Source organism: Microtus pennsylvanicus, chromosome 2 (assembly GCF_037038515.1).
Source record: "Microtus pennsylvanicus isolate mMicPen1 chromosome 2, mMicPen1.hap1, whole genome shotgun sequence".
Lineage (NCBI taxonomy): Eukaryota > Metazoa > Chordata > Mammalia > Rodentia > Cricetidae > Microtus > Microtus pennsylvanicus.
Genome location: NC_134580.1, coordinates 114772779 through 114787820, shown reverse-complemented (window position 1 = coordinate 114787820; position 15042 = coordinate 114772779). Strand labels below are relative to the sequence as shown.

General features: G+C 41.0%; 1 protein-coding gene across 4 annotated transcripts in view; it reads right to left on the bottom strand.

Moving 5' to 3' along the window:
- Window positions 1-15042, bottom strand: part of Slx4ip (SLX4 interacting protein) — a 161482-nt gene that overhangs the window by 133276 nt on the left and 13164 nt on the right. The window lies entirely within an intron of this gene.

The following is a 15042-nucleotide window of genomic DNA, read 5'->3' as shown; positions in this document are numbered from 1 at the left end:
AGGCTAAACTGCTTCTCACTTTGAGAGCTTGGCTTAAAGAGGAAGCAAAGAAGGCTGCCAGCAGAAGTGGAAAAGCCCCGGCTGGCTTGGGCACAGCAGCGGGGCCTAGATCTAGGACGCAGTTGGTTTTCCTTTTGGAGTTAACCATGATCCTTATTTAACCACAGAAGAAAAAGAGAAAACTCTACCTGGAGAAGAGCAACTGTGCTTGAACTGAAGAAGCAGGAGTCCGGAGAGAAGCACTCTTCAAAGCAAAGCCAGACTTCAAGCATTGGGGGGAGGGGGGAGGGGGGAGGGCACACACTCCTAAAATGACACTGGCGATTCCAGCAAACACTCAGGCTTTGTGTGTAACGACATCAGTTCAGCTAACAATCTTCCAATAGCAGATTTAGAACAGCACCTTCAGAATCTTGGGCCTGTCTGAGAAACACCTGCACACATTGCTTACACGGGTCTTCTCTCCCTAGACGCACAATACGGTCAGAATAACAGACCAGACACTAGATTTTCAGAACTAACCAGGACTCGGTGAGAAGAATTTCAAAATAAGCTGCTTTATGAAATACCCTGCCAGAAAGATATGAATCACAATGATTAATATTATAGTGCTAACTGTGATAGCCAAGGCCTGATACTTATTAAGATGGTTACGGAGCAGTGTGCTAGAAAGCCACACTTAGAGAAGAAGGTGCTGCTGCTCCCGGGAGCACACTTTGAGCATCAGTGCTTCAGAGACCACACTCTTTTCCCCCCAACCTTGCTTCTTTGCTGAGCCTCCTAGCTCAGGTGGTTCTAACCATCAAACCAGAAGCACAGAGCCTCCCCCACCTCCCGTCTTAGCCATCGGGCCCAATCCACAGGCTTAGCACTATCACTGCCCACCTAACAGAACCAAATGCTAGCCATCCCACACAAATAGTACCTGAAATACCATGTAACTCAGACGATCGCATACCAACATAGATTTTCAAACCTACACTTAATTTTAAGCCTATTAAAAAAATAGTTGCATTATTTTAGGAATAATTTATAACGTCAAAACAGGGAAACATATGCTAATACCTGTTAAACACGATTCAATACCCAAATATCTTTATATTAAACAATGTCAGAAACTTCAATATGGGTTTTAAAAAAACACTATTTAATTAATCCTAATTATGGGTTGTTATTAATGTCTATTTAATTAACCCTAATATTTAAGGATTTCTTTTCATGGGGCGGGGGGAAGGACAGACAGACGTACACAAAGCATGAGTTCACCTGTGAGTATATATGCCCCTGAATTCAGAAGATGGCATTGATCGCCTGGAGATGGAGTTACAGGTGGTTATGAGCCACCCAGTGTGGGTGCTCAGAACTGAACTCAGGTCCACTGAACTGAGGACAGGCTCTTACCACTGCGTCATCTTTCCAGTCCTAAGCCTAACATTTAACAAATGGGTACAAACACTCCAAACAGCGTACCCTTCCAAAGTACCAGTTAGTAATGAGGCCTGACACGAGCTCAGTCCAAATTCCTTCAGGTATGTCACAAAAAGAATTCTTCAAATACAAATTTTAGTATTATGGGAATGCCAGGCTATATATATATTTGTGGAGCCCAGAAACTCTCGAATGCAACGCTTCATTTAATTAAAATTAAGAAAATCATGACAATCTCAAAATTCAGCTGACAATGTGAGTCCCTCCCTTGTCTCTGAAAACAGACACTGATTTTCCATCAAGAAGCAAGGCCTCGGCCCTCTCCTGGATGTGACACAACACAGTAGACATAGCTTGCGAAGAAACCTCAGGAAGGTCAGCAGCTTGCACTCAGCATGCCCAGAGGAAGTTCCCGCCACACTTAAGCAAACTAAAGCCAGCTACCTAGTTTGAAAGCAGGGGAGTATCCTGGAAAGAACTGAACAAGCAAGTGACGTCTTAGATTCTGTAGAGCAGTCATTGACTCTAAGCATCCAAGCGAGTGACCCCAGGAGACGACATGTAAAGCAGGAACCATCCAGCCGGGTTTTCCCCACTCACTGTACTGTGTAAGTTTGCTTATTGACACAGCGATAACGGAAGATAATGGAAGCTGCCTGCCTTGTCTCTAGTCGGGAATCAATACCGAGGACGACAATCTAACTTTTCTGTCTTCTAATCAATGCTGCCCGCCACCATAAGCAGCTTAGAGCATTGACTGACAAAGAGGACACTGAACAGACTGACGGGCCACAGAGCCCATTCAGAAGCAGATCAGGACGGTTTCTCTATCCAACCTGGTCATGACTAGGCTGTGCAGAGTGCACCAGCGCCTCTGCTTCACTCTGCTGCTTTTAAAGGTTGACACAGTTTCTCACTGCAAACTCCCCGAGGATAGGGGCAGATGATCAGGCTTGCCTGTGGCTCAAAGGCCTAACCAGGGCTTTGCAGGCAAAGACAAATAAAGACTTGGTAACCGAAACTTCACATATGAAAAGAATTAGACGAGTCCTCACTCCCAAGAATTATGAGTCCAAGAACAAATAAGAAGTCAAGGCCAAGTCCCTTTGCTACCCAGAACATGGCTGTAAAACAATTACTGAGAGCTCCATGGCATGCATAGAATGTTATTTTTCCAAACAGTTTCATAGCATTATACCTTTCATTATTAATCTGATATCAAAAAACCAGTGAAACAGATAATACTGTTATTTCTTTCCATAGATAAGGAGGTGGCTGTTCAGAGATTAATGTGGTTTCATAAGTGTCATTTTAGAAGTGAAACCACAAGATGAACTAAGAAATCCTGGGTAAAACCTAATGCTAGTTTCATATTCTAGCATTCTTTCTTAAAAACCTAATGACCTAATTTCAAGAAGTGACTGGAAGATGTGCTTGCCACCCAATAATTAGTGCCTAGGGTCCACTCCCTAAGACCCATGTAAAGTGAGCTATGGTAGTATGGTCTACAAATCCCAGCACTTTCACATAGCAGGATGGGAAACAGAGGCAGAGAACTGCAGTAATTCACAGGCCAGCTAGCCTGCTATATGCATTGAAAAACAAGAGACACTGTCACAAAGTGGATGGTAAGGACCAAACCCCAATTTATCCTCTCTGATCTCTGAATGTGAGGCACAGCATGCATACATAACATGCGTCTGTGGACACACACACACAGACACACTCATACACACACACACATAGACATACACACACATTTCAAGATGTGCTATCGAAGAGCCTACAGAAACAAGCACAATGACAGAATTATCGAAATGGCATCACGGGCAAGATGCCAATACTCATATCCAATACATCTTTCAAATAACAAGAACTGGAATGCTAGACTTGGTGTATGCTTCACCAGAATCATTATGATGTTACACCTTTGTGAAACAAACAACAGAACATTCTTTCCTAATGTCACACAAAATACATCACATGTGTGTATACACATAAACGCGAATACACAGGAATGCCAAACAACTGTGTAAATAACAAGAAGTCTTGAGATCAAAGTATTGTCACATGCTACTCACATGTGACAGAATGACACACACAGAGACCTAACTTCCTGTATTACTTAATGGAGGATGTTCCAAAAAGTACTCCCAGAGAAGTATCTAGAGAGAGGTTAGGTAAACACTATGTATCCTTACAGTGTACAGGTAATGGGGAGATAGCTGCCCACTTAAGACAATGTTATTGCCACAGAGTTCTCAGTGGCTGAGAAGTCCAAGGACACGCAATACCATCTCAGCCCTAACTTCCTTAACCAAATATCCCCAAAGCAGCATTGACGAGAACAATGAGCAGAGGTGAGCAGGAAGAGGAGTAACCAGAACAACACTACTCGGTCCCTTTTGGCCCCTTCTAGCCTCTACTGCTCGGACAGACCTGGACCCCTAAGGCGCCCCCAAAACAAGGGGAGAACCTCTCAGTACATTATTTTTAGATTCTTGAACCTAGAAGAAAGCACACGACAGGTGGCCTCTGCCACTCTCAGAAGGATTTCTCTGAGGCCACTCTGGATAGGTCTGGTCCTTGTGACTGTTTCCACTGTAGTGTTCAGAGTGGTATATCCTAGTAAGTACATTCAGGCAGAAGCAATAAATATATACATGTACATAACAGACACTGGATGTATGTGTGTATACAACCAATGGGCGAACAGACGGGCATTTGGGGTTGGTTGCGTGATAATCTGGTACTGAGCCAGCCATTTTAAAAAACACGCCAGTTGCTCTGCTTCCTTGGCTCACAGTATCTAGAGGAGTTACCTTATGAAATATAGAACGATGATGCCCTCTACAGCCCTCAGAGAGAATCCATACAGTTGGTCAAAGATCCTGAGTCTGCCTTCCTAGTAAACATTTTCTAACACGAGAAGATAAAATAAAACACACACTTAATATGTATATCAGGAAAAATACCAAAGTATTACAGTTTAACCCAGAAGAGTTAACTAAGACATAATCTTGAATGACACAAAATCAAACTCTACATGCAGTCACTCTGGTTATGTTTAAGTAGAATTAATGGGGTGTGCTTCAGAAACAGCACAATAAGTATGAGAGCCTGACTTTATTCCAAAGCCGAGAACACTTGTAATCCCAGAGCTGTGGAGGCAGAGACAGACGGATTCCTGAAACCTATTGCTGAGCTCCAGGCCACTGAGAGACCCTACTTAAGAGGAAAGGCATAGATGGATGCTGACAAGTGACACCCACGGTTGTTCTCTGGCCATACACATGTGCACATCTGCACAACCAACTACACACACGTGCCAACATTCAGAAACACAAACAAATACACAGAGGCTGTTTGGTTCTTTGCGGGGCGGGTGGTCAAGACAGGGTTGCTCTCTAGCTTTGGACCCTGTCCTGGAACTTGCTCTGAAGACCAGTCTGACCTCACGGCGATCTGCTTGCCTCTGCCTCCTGAGTGCTGGGATTAAAGGCGTGTGGCACCACCGCCCGGCAACAGAGGCTGTTTGTAAAAGAATTATTTGAACTATTTTCAAAATCACTATAGATCACTATGGAAGAAATAAGAAAAGACAGAACTTCAAAGTAAAGAATATACTACAGATTGAAGACTATGCATTACTTGACTGCAAAAAAGGTCACGAGGAAAGAAAGAAGAAAAGAGTGGTTCTGGTCACCCCAGCAATACTCTAGACTACTTGGGACCTGTGACTCCATAGCAGAAACAGCAGAGAAGTCTGTCTCAGGAGATGTTCTAGGCCAATGTGTGCAATGTATGGCAATAAGATGCACGTACTGGGGACTGAAAGGAAAGTAGAAGTGTATTAGCATAGGAAAAGTTTGGCTTCTGAACCAAAGAAAACAAGATCCATTCATCTGGCAAACTTGGAAGACGGTCACAAGTAACACGGACTACAGAAGAAGAGGCGAGAAATAAGAGAAAAAAAAATCACAGGCCAGGTGACCGCACAAAATACAAAGATATCAGTTCCAGAGGAACAGGTGGATCTTTTTCCCAAGTTGCAAAGTGAAAACTAAGACCAGGCTAAGGAGGAAATGGACAGTAATTACCAGAGTGCAGTCTGAGAGTTGACATTAGACCTGATTAAACAAAGAGAATTGCTCAATCATTTGAGCAAGGAAACAGCGCCCAGACTCTTGTCTGGATGATGAGAGCGGCAGCAGGAGGCAAACAGAGAGACTGGCAGAGAGACAGGTGAGGACAACAAAGGCTTCCACGGGTACCACGGGAAAGAGGAACAGTCTCAAGGCAGAAGAGGACGGACACCTTAAGAGGAGGCAAGGACAAGAAGGACATCACAAGCCGTGCCGGGAACCTGCGAATCAAAAGCCGGATCAGAGGAAAAGTAGAAGCCGTGCCCCGAGTTTGAAGCTACAGCAATGAACTTAGGAAGAAACTACTTAGAAACAAGTGGGAAGCTGAGGTTTAAAAGAGGACGAGAAGCTAAGGTTAGATTTAAACATTTTTCAGTTATAAAAAAAAAAGAAAAAAAATGCTTATACATCAAGGAAAAAGACTGTAGAAGGGAGGCCTGAGACCTGACCATCTGGCCAGATAGAAAACACTTGGAAAAAGAAGCTATATTTCAAAACAAACAAACAAAACAAAAATCCTCTTGTTTCAAAGCCATCAGCACTCAGAGCACGTATCCTCTAGTGTAAGAAGGTAGCCCACATCTCTGCACCCACGGCAGAACTCACTGGGTAAGGCCCGTAAGCTGCGAGCAACTGTGTTCCAGTTCCATCGAGTAATCAGCACACACTGAGCTGCACACATTTCCCAATCTGGCAATACAGCAAAGCAGACTTTGAGAAAAACAGCAGCCTACATGAGCGGAGCACATTGCCAGCCACTACACCACATCCCATATGTCTTCAAAAAGACAAAGCTCTTAAAGAAAACCGAATTACAGAGGTCTAAAAGGCAGCGAACTTAAGAATCAGGAAAAGAGACACGCAGGTCCTTCTTAGGCTCTGAAAATTTGGTACTGACAAGTATCTTTATAAAAATGTTCTCAGGGCTACATATCACTCTCCATATGAAAATTTATTTCTAGTAAAGAACAGAATGCTTAAAATGCTTTTGATTATTCTTTAAGAACATTTCAGTTTTGTCGTTCTTAAAACTTAGAAGATCAGAGAGTGGAACTCAACCTCTATGAGTCGAGTAAACCTATACTGAAGCAAAGCTCGTCTCAATCTTGTTTTCAATGTGACACAGCGGATCAATGCATCAATTTTCAAAGAAGCAATGGTAACACAGTCAGTGGCACATTCCCCTTTAGGTACACCAAAAACCTAGGACACAGGATGCAAGTGATTCACAGAGGCAAGCTAGCAAGACAAAAGCCTACTGACAGCCCATCTGCTATTCAACCGTCTCTTTCTCTGGAAATGGAATGCATCGCTCCTCACGTTCACTGCTCCTATACCAAGGATTTTCATCAACTCTTGAGCATATTTAACTTTGTGTGGTTTTCTGCAGAATGCAAAAACTAATATGAAAGAAAATCTAGATCTCAGCATAAAACTAAAATTGCTATCAAGAAGAAAAAGCATAAACAGTAAGGGTATAAAGAAATTTTTAAAATCCAGTAAACTCTTATTTCTTTTTAAACACGACTAAACCTTTAGAGCTCTTACTTCAAATTTAGAAAACAACTCAGGCTTTCTAAAGCACTATCTCTCCACATACCCAAGAAAAAGTGGACAGTGTTAAACAGCAGAAGTAGACGCTGACAGCCTTCTGCAATGGTGGGAAGGGGCGAAGGGTCACTGCACATTGCCTGTAGAAGACAAAGCCAGATCCACATTCCAGGGAAATTTGGCTGGTCCAAGTTTTCCTTAAATACAGATTGGCCCGCCTGTCACTAAGCCAGGCTCTGTAATCTTCCCAGGCTGCCATTGCTAGGGAAGCCAGGAATCCCTTCTAATTAATCAACTCTCACAACAAAAATTTTCCCACCCACAAAAAAAGTTGTGGGGAGGGGAAGCGGCAAAGCAGTCTTCATGGCCAAAAGAATCGTAGACTTTGCTGTAATACCAAACTAATCCAAGAAAACAGATGCAGGAAGCAGAGGAAATGATCTACAGAGACACACAATGAGCTTGGGAGCTTTTGCGCTGTACGGCTTCTCTGGAGCCCAAGTTAAACATGTTAAATCTTAAGATGTAATTACTGGGAATGAGGCCTGGCAACATTCTACACTTCTTAAAGTCAGGAATGGGACCGTGAAGTTTCCCCAAGGCACATACCATATATGTTATTGGACATTTAAAGCAATAATTTATTGTTCTGATTTCTTTTCTCTACCATTTTGTGTTTCAGTGGATAAACATCTATGATTAATACCTGTATGTTCATATCTATTTCTGTTTGCTTTGGGCTTGTCTGATGCTTGCAGCCAATTTAACACAAGGTTAATTTCCTTGAATGCTTACTCCATCATGATTTAAGCAGGTGAGAGCAGCAAAAGATACAGCCATTTAGACCTGTTCTGTAGGGGCCAGGAGTAGCTCAAATGTATATATAGCTCTTGTCTGGCATGCATGAGGCCCTGGCTTGGATTTGAAGCATCGCAATATATGTACACACGTGTGTGTATATGTGTGCGTGTGCATGTGTACACACTACTAGCCACCTGCACCTACTAAGTATTTAGTATATGGCTAGTAGAAAGTGATATATGCTCTAGGAAATATTTATACACATATTATACAAATAAGCAATATGTGTATATACATGTCTGTGTACTTTGTAGGCAGTGGGTTCTGCCTGTATTATAACTACTCAAATCAGCCCCACTATAGCATAAAAGCAGCCAGAAACAACAGCTTACCAAGTAGAAGTGGCTGTGTACAAATAAAACTTTATTTTCTAAAACAACTGGCTGTCGTGGGTGCTATAATCTGCTAACTCTGTCTAAACCTGACCTTCCCTTGACTCAGAACATTTACGCAATAACGAATATTTTAAAACATTGGGATGGGGCAAAGTCTTCGACTAAGATAACTAGAGAATCATGGCTATTGCCACCATGTTTATCAAGTAGGATGAGTCACTGCAGTGGAGGACAGACCTCCCTGCTGGAAACTGCAGGGATTTGGACTTGATGCCCCCATGAAAGCTGCTGCTCCAAGGGTTCCTGTCTTAGATGGTGCTGCCATTTCCTGGAAATCTGGGAGGGAGTTATAGATGAGAGTTCAAGACCAAGGACCCAAGAATTAACGAGAAAAACAAACAAACATTGATTAACGAAGGTCTGGAGAACAACCTTCACTTTAAAAGGCAAAAGCTGTTTGTTAGAAATTTAAACCCAGTGGAAAGTCATAGAGCAAACAACCCAGACACTAAGGACACACTATTTGGTGCCATTAGTTGGTCTGCTACTTATGAAAACTTGATCTATTCAAATATTTTTCACCCCAAGTTGACAAAAAGTAGGCGCATCTTCATGAAAACTCTGTATAAATTTATTTCATTAAAATGTATTTATTCACTTGTAGCACGAATTCTAGATGGTCTTAATTAATCAAAACCCAGAGTCAGATCTAGGGGTTAAAGCTGAAGATCAGAGAAGCAGGGCAGTAACCACTAGAGAGACCTTTTACTTCTACCGAGGCTCAGACCAAAGATCCTCAGATTGGCTAGACAGACTGCACTGTTTCCATCAAACCTCAGACTCCAATGAGCTCCTGTCTCCTCCTCCTTATATATCTCTGCCCAGCCATATCACTCCTGTCTCTACCTCCATAGTGCTGGGATTAAAGGTATGAAATTCCAAGGGCTGGGATACCTTTGCATGAGTTCTATTTCTCTTTTTAGACAGATTCAATCTCATGTAGCCCTGGTATTAAAGGTGTGAGCCACCACTCCTTGGCCTCTAGTAGCTTAGCTCTGCACTCTGATCTTCAGGCAGGCTTTATTTATTAAAGCACAAACAATATATCGCTACATTCACTTTCTTTCTGAATACTTTGCATAGACAGATTAAACTAAGCCCAGAAGCCAGGCATGATAGTGTTCACATTTAATCCTCACACTCAGAAGGCAGAGGCCAGCAGATCTCTGTGAGTTTGAGGGCAGTCTAATCTACACAGCGAGTTCCAAGATAGCTAGAGCTCCCCTGTCTCAAAAAACAAAACAAAGCAAAAGGAGCCCATTCTGGCCCCAAATGCCATGTACCAGAGGCAACAAGACTGGAAACTTAGCTATTTCATCTGCTATTAAGCATCATGTGAACTTCTATGCTTGAACTACATTTTCTTACCATTTCCACTTTCTATATCAGTCTGGAAAATGAGGGCATAGTGCTTACAATCATCTTCCCACACTTCTCTTTCACCGACCTTCCATAATCTAGAGTTGAAGGTGTCATGCAATGGAAGCTTTGCTCAGTGTTGAGCCATAGATCATATTGACTCTGCTGCTTTACACAGTTCTCTTTTTACTTAAGAGTTACATCATTTTTCTTTTGTTAAGTTTCCTAGATTCCTTTGACTAAATTACTCCAGGCCCTCTGACAGCCCAGAAAGAATTTTTCTTTATCTATTTAAATGCTGGAGGCCTCTTCCTCCTTTATACTTTTTGTTATCTGCCAGGAACCCTCCTTTCTAGGCCAATGGAAATGACCACACTCTGAACCTGATGCATAATGATCAGCATGGGATTTGCTTAGGCACTGAGTCTGGATTCTCTATGGCCAGGATCTCATGTCTAACCCTCTGTTTACACCCCATTTTGGAGAACCACATCCTAAGATAGAGCACACAGGAAGGAAATTTCCCTGACCTTAGCATCTTTGAAAATGTCTCCATTCCACCATAACATGTGCTTAAAGGTTGGACTGGGAAGAGACTCTGGCCGGAAAATGGTTTTCTGAGTGATAACCGTGAGCACTGAGGTATTACTATTCCTGTTGTCTCGCTGCTGTGGAGCAGGCTGCCCTAATTCTTCACTCCTTCCCTTCTGTGCTGCTGTTCTTTCTCCTTTCCCCTCCCCTCCTCCTCCCCACACAAAGTCTCTGTTGTGAAACTGTAGAAAGGCAGGCCTCAGCACAACACTTTTCCATTGATTTTTGCTGGGTCCTCACTCAAGCTCTTAAACAGGAACTCTGTGTCCTTTGTGGAATTTCTTATTATACTGTTTTTTTTTCTTTTCATAGTGCTCCTTTCTGCTATTTGTCTTTATTTCTAGAACTTCAACTTTTGATATCAAGACCAAATTCTAATCCTCTTGGGGTTTTTTCCTACATTTTTTTAAAAAAAACTTCTGTTTTAGTTTCTGAGCAATATTCCTTGATAGGTCTTGATATGATCAAAAATTTATGTTTCTGTCATGTTTTATAAGTACTCTTTTCGATTCTCATAACTTTCTCTTCTTTATAACATCCTGATCTTGTTCCGTCATTACAACAGCGCGAAAATAAACATTAAACTTCATAATCTTCATCCCCCCAAAAAGTCTCTCTGACCTTCTAAGTTTATTCATTCACTTTTGTCTCTATTTCTTATATTCTAAGCTTTCCTTAAATTTGTGCTGATGCTATTTTTCATTCATTATTAAAACAATGAAGTGGTTTTGGAAGCACTGCACATACGACTGGGCTTGGCTCACTGACACTCCCATTGGAGCCTATGCTTGATTAATGGATCCCAAATGTAGGTTACACTAGTGTCACACAAATAGACTATAATTTGAGAAGTATGATTAGAGATAAAAAGACATTTCAAAATGTAATTCAATAGAGAGGGTAACTATAAGTTTGTATATATCTATGAAAGAGTTTCACACCATACTAAAAAAAAATTTAATAAAATTAAAAGGAGAAATACATACATTTCAAATCACAGTTTGATATTTTAATATTTTTTCAACTTATTGAACAAATGGACAAAAATATTAGTAACGATATAGCAAAATGATACAAATGTTAAATCTGACTTGTTTTACATATACATAAATATTACATATTACTACTATACTTGATGTTACACAGTGATATAAAATCATTCTAAATAATATCACATTTTAAAATTCTTACAGAGCAGTATTTTATCAAAACAGAATTTAAATATGATCAATTTAAATACGAGCAATAGAAATTCCCTATCAGAAAGAACAGAGATTACGATAGCCAATATACTGAAACATATATCATAAGGAAATTTATGAATTATTTGACCAAATCCCCAATTTAGTTGCATACTGTGAAGGACACAATTAAGTGGGACATGCTTTGACAGAACTGTCTAGCTTTAAGTACACACAACAGAAAAGAAAGGTTTGATGGCAAAGGGTTAGGCTTCTGCCTTAAGAACCTGGGAAAGGAAGAGATATACCCAAGATATACCCAAGTAAAGGAAAGAAAGACATAGATAAGAAACTGAAGAAACAGAAACAAGCTTACTGCAGACAGGAAAAAGTCATGACAGAAGGTGGTTATCTGAAAAGAACAGTAAAAGTAACAAATGCCCGCAGCACTATCAATAACCATGACTTTATGAGGGTCAAGCTTAGCTGTCAGGAGATCTAGAACCAGGACTGGGAAAAGTGGGGAGAGGACTCATGATGCCCTAGGGGCACTGACAAGAAGGGGGCCTTACAATTGAAGCCACTTCCATTGAGGCTGGAGTTAAGAAAAAACCCTCTGCGTACATCTGTGTATCTTTTCATCACATAATTCAATGTTTAGCATACGAGTACTCAGTCTGTAGACATCATCACGTAATACTTTTCAGCTCAATTTTCTATAACCAACGATATAAGTTTTCTGGGGCTGGAGCTGTTCAACTGAGCTTTTTACTTCATTCCTGTGAGAAACAGTAGCTGCCATTTGTGAAAATGTAACTAAGTCTGCTCTTTTCCACACCTAGAAGTGACCAGCGAGAACAGTGGTCCATCCATTTAGAACCCTGGATGCAGGGAAGGGAGGAAAAAACAAAAAGGAAATAAAGCATCTGCAACTAAAAATAAAATTAAAAAAAAAAAACTCCTACCCAACTCCGTTATGAGTCCTAAGTATATACTGTCCACAGGTTAGTAGACCCCTGAGCCATGAAAGTAAATCTGGTCTACAACTAGCAGAATGCCAATGGTCCCAGCAAAAATAAAGTTACAATTAATAAAAATTAATAGGGTTAAAATTGCTCAACTGCTCTTCAGAGTACATCTCTCTACCCATGTATGTTGGGGGGGACTACATAGACATGAATCCATGTGTATAATGCTATACACAATACCAAAAAACACAAACATAGACTATAATGTCAGCACTTCTGAGGCTGAGGCAATAAAGGCATGAGTTTTATTTAGGACAGCCTGGGTAATATAGGAAGGCCTCATCTCAAAACACAAAAATTAAAGTTAATGTCGTACAAACAATGCAGCAATTTCACTGACCAATTTATTTCATATTTGGTATATAATATTAGAAATAATAGAAAAACTTAAAAACCATTATGAAATAAATTATTGTAGAATTATATTAAGATGACAAAATGAGAAAATGGAATCATTTTAAAAATTGGGGAAGCATACAAAAAAGAACTAGTGGAATCTAAATTTTTTAAAAATGAAAAAATATAAACTTGCAAATGAAAAATCATAACTAATATTAAATAGCTATTATCCTTTTTGATTGACACCTTTTGGCTTGGCCTTTCCCACCCCACAGTGCGCACGTCCCTCTTTCACCTGTACAGTAAATACAGATGGGAAGATTGGCTAAGTGAGAGACACCTGACGAAAAGGCACTTTGGAACTAAACACTGATATTTAGGCTAGAAAGAGGGAGGGGCTCTTTGAATGAAGCACTGAGCTAACGGCTAGGAAAAGTCAACGGCCGTGCAGCATATACACCTTCTGAACCTGCGCACTGCAGAAGGCATGCGCTGACAGCACCAATGGCACCACGGAGCAGAGCAGAGTCCTTCACAAGGGCTCTATGTCAGACATTTGGAAAAGGAACCCAAAGGAAAGCCCTTGTGAGCTGCTAAACTCCACAGTGAGGGAACTGGTTCCTTGGCTGTGTGATCAAAGGCAGGAGGACGTGATCACCGTGGGCTAGACCGGTTTCTGTAGCTAGTCTGCAAGTTGAAATTCACGCTTGTGGTAACACCCCTGATCTGGAAGCTGGGTTCCAAGCCTTTCAGACACAGCTGGGAGACGGGGTAATATGGCAGCAAAGTCAGTCAGTCATGTCAATGTGGACAGCATGGGGTCAGCATATCATCTCTGACAGAATGAAAGAGCGCTAGGGTTGACATGTCACAGCTGACCAAAATCAGGTGTCCTCTTGAGCCTCAGAAAGCTTCTGATGAACTCTGCAAAGAGCCTGGTTCACTTCAGAACACAGAGCTTGCTAGGGCACAGTCTTCGACGGATTAACCTCATTCTTCCAACGTGTAAATAAATCATGACTTTACCCAGCAAACTTCAAATATAAGTTGTAATGAGAACAGAGTCAATTAGGAGAAAAATGGATGAGGATTTCCCAAAACTGAATGTGTAACACTGTATTCCACAACAGATAAATCTATGCCTAGAACAAAGCTGTAGACTATCAAAGACAAATAAAATCTTACGAACCAGCAGAGACAAAGGACAGATAACAAGGAAAAGGGTTGGTCATACTAGGCCATCAGGAAAGAGACTGATCATTCAAGGGCTGTCAAGAGATGCCTGTGACAACTGGGCTCTGGTACAGTCCAACATCTCCCCACCCAGGAAGCTCCCTACTTCACGAGTCAAGTTCCTTCCCCTGGGCTGGTCCTTGTTCTGACCAAGAGAATGCAACAGGTGCAGTAGCTGAGACTTAAATCTAGGTCTCTGAGGGTGAGCACAGTACACTACTCTGTACTTAGAATTCTTGTCTGGGGCCTCTATACTTAGTCACTATGCTAGGAGAACCAAAGTCAACAACAATGACTGCTACCATATGAAGATGCCACACTTGATGCTTCACCTAAACATGAGTCTCTAAATAACTGCAGTCCCAGCTAACATCAAAAGGAGAAACCACTGATACAAAGTCAGGAAAGAAACGTGAGATTATCTTAAATTATTACTTTAAGCCAGTAATCTCAATCTCTCCCTCCCTCTACCCCCTGCCACAGGGTCTTACTATGCAGACTAGGCTGGCTTTAAACTAACAGATGTCTACCTGCCTCTGCCTCCTCAGAACTGGGATTAAATGGGGCATATCACCAGATAATTTTATTGACTTTTGTCCTTTGAGGCAGAATCTTGCTACACAATAAAATAATGTTCAAACTATTATTCTAAAATCAATTTAATATCATACTAGATTCTAGCAATCTAGATGAAGATCAAAATAATTTTTATAAACAAATAGTGAATGTTCCCCACTTAGACACCCTTATGAAAGAAATACTCAAGAGCATAGGCATATCAGAATTACAAGCAATGAAATTTATAAATATGTTAGCAAACTTAATAAGCACTGACATAACTAAGAATAAGATAAAATGACAACTTTACATTGTTTCACAATTTGATTAACCAAATACTGAAATTTGAGCTTTTTTATTAACATAATATTTT